This window comes from Nicotiana sylvestris, chromosome 1 (assembly GCF_000393655.2).
Source record: "Nicotiana sylvestris chromosome 1, ASM39365v2, whole genome shotgun sequence".
NCBI lineage: Eukaryota > Viridiplantae > Streptophyta > Magnoliopsida > Solanales > Solanaceae > Nicotiana > Nicotiana sylvestris.
Genome location: NC_091057.1, coordinates 155,493,090 through 155,495,378, shown reverse-complemented (window position 1 = coordinate 155,495,378; position 2,289 = coordinate 155,493,090). Strand labels below are relative to the sequence as shown.

At 31.6% G+C, this 2,289-nt stretch overlaps 1 non-coding gene across 1 annotated transcript; it reads right to left on the bottom strand.

Moving 5' to 3' along the window:
• Positions 1 to 1,767: 1,767 nt before the first annotated feature.
• On the bottom strand, positions 1,768 to 1,875 carry LOC138881989 (small nucleolar RNA R71). The gene has a single exon (XR_011403421.1). It is a non-coding gene; the product is annotated as a small nucleolar RNA R71 (small nucleolar RNA).
• Positions 1,876 to 2,289: the final 414 nt, after the last annotated feature.

Sequence of the window (2,289 nt, the reverse complement as noted above, 5' to 3'; positions counted from 1 at the left end):
AAAATATTCTCACGAAATATTTACTATCATTTAGCACAATTCAGACCAGAAGATATTTCGGTTTAACTGTCAACAGTTTTAACTCAATTAATTACATAACTTCACGGAGTGTTATTAGTTGATTAATTCTTGGTGAGATAAGATATAATTGTATTAGCAATAAGCAATTATCTTTTAGAGAAATACATGCAGAAAGTGAGATTTTATTATAATATATTATTAAGGGAATTCAACGAATCTCAACTCTTTTTTTAATTACAAATCTTTCGAAAGTTGTTTAATTTTGTTAAGTATTTAACAAGTTTTAATTCCACAAACTTTTCATCAATCTGATTCTCTCAAATAGCAGCTAAAATATTATAAGTCTGTAGAATAGATTTTTCAATCTTTGTGAGACGATATCATAAACTATACTAATATTTGACAAAGCACGAGCAGGAAAATCCTATACATATTGGCCTCGTTAAATTTTTGGTGCCGTTACCGGGGATTGGCATACATCTACTTCAAATTAAATATTTTATTACTAATTTGAGAACTTATTACTTTAAAATTCTTTTTCAGTTAATATTTTCACTAATTAAGTGCGATAACTACTACTGTTTATTTAATATACTAATGTAACGTTTTTTACAATAATATTATAATTTCTTCTGATTGTTAGTACTTCTCCCTACCAAACTCCATCATTGTTCTTTAGCAAATTTTACGTACTACTATAAGTAGTTTCTCCTATATCACAATAATAGTATTATACTAGTTTATTCTATTTTGTTTTCTTTCTCTGTGTTATAACTACTACTTATTGCTTTTGTAACGTGTACATCTATAAATATTCTAATATTGTTAGTTTTTTCACATTGAAGTTCTTTCACGATGTATTATACTACTGGAAAATATTCTTATGACCATTTCAACTATATATACCATCATTAATTACTTTTGTCCATATATAATAATATTATATTGTTATTTCTTCTCATAGTTTATTGTTGCATTATTTTGTTTTTATTTATTACGATTTTGTTATAGGTTTGAGTATAATATTATTATTCTCTATAAATAATAAAGTTATTGTACAATAATGTTTGCTTAGCACGTATTGTTTTTATCATCTTTGTATTTTTCTTTTATATACTTATTTTTTCTCTCTTGTACTTTCTATACTTAAGAATTTTAAGTAATTTATGACCCCGCTCGTCTATAAGAGAGTTAGCTAATTATGATCCTGAAATTGAAAGATCTCTTCGATTGCGCAGGAAAGAACAAGCATCATCGTCTCAAGGAGCAGCTTGTAAAGAAATAGAAAACCAGGAAGCAGAGGACATTAACCCACTTGGGATCCCACCACCAGTCCATGTAGAGGAGCAATTTGATGAAGTGGCCCCAAGGCCAGCAAACAGAATCCTTAGGGATTATGCTAGACCTGATCATTTCAACTGTGAATCCAGTGTTAGGAAGCCCCTAGTGGCAGCCAACAACTTTGAAATCAGGACCGGCTTGATTCAAGCAATTCAACAATCTTGTATCTTCACTGGTGATACAAGTGAAGACCCACATAGTCATTTAATTAATTTTCTAGAACTTGTAGAAACTGCTAAGTACAATGGAGTACCTCCTGAAGCTATCAAGTTAAGGCTATTTCCTTTTTCTTTAAAAGGAAATGCCAAGACTTGGTTGTGAAGTTTGCCTCAAGGGTCCATTACGACATGGGACCAGATGACTCAGAAGTTTTTAAACAAATATTTTTCCCCTACTAAAATAACAAAGTTAAGACAAGATATATCTAATTTCTTGCAGACTGACACTGAGTCAGTTTATCAAGCTTGGGAAAGATTAAAAGCAATGTTAAGAAAAATACCTACACCATGACATTCCTGAACATATACAATTGTACATTTTCTATCACGGGTTAAAACCCTCTGCTAGAAATGTGATAGATGCAGCTGCAGGAGGTTCTGTAATGGGAAAAATCACAGAGGAAGCATTGCAACTATTGAATGAAATTTCTGAGAACGCTATCCAATGGCCATCTGAGCGTGTAATAATTAAAAAGGCTGCTACGGTAAATCAAGTTGATGCTTTAAATACACTAACACAACAGGTTGTTTATTTGGCATAAAAGTTTGAATTTTTTTCAGGTGAATACACAACAATCAAACCACTATGAGGCTTGTGACATGTGCGGAGGAAACCACCAGAACCATGAATGTCAAGCAACCAATCAAACGGATGAACAGGTTAATGTCATCAGTTACATGTCACATTCTTTTGGGAGTCCAATGGCAC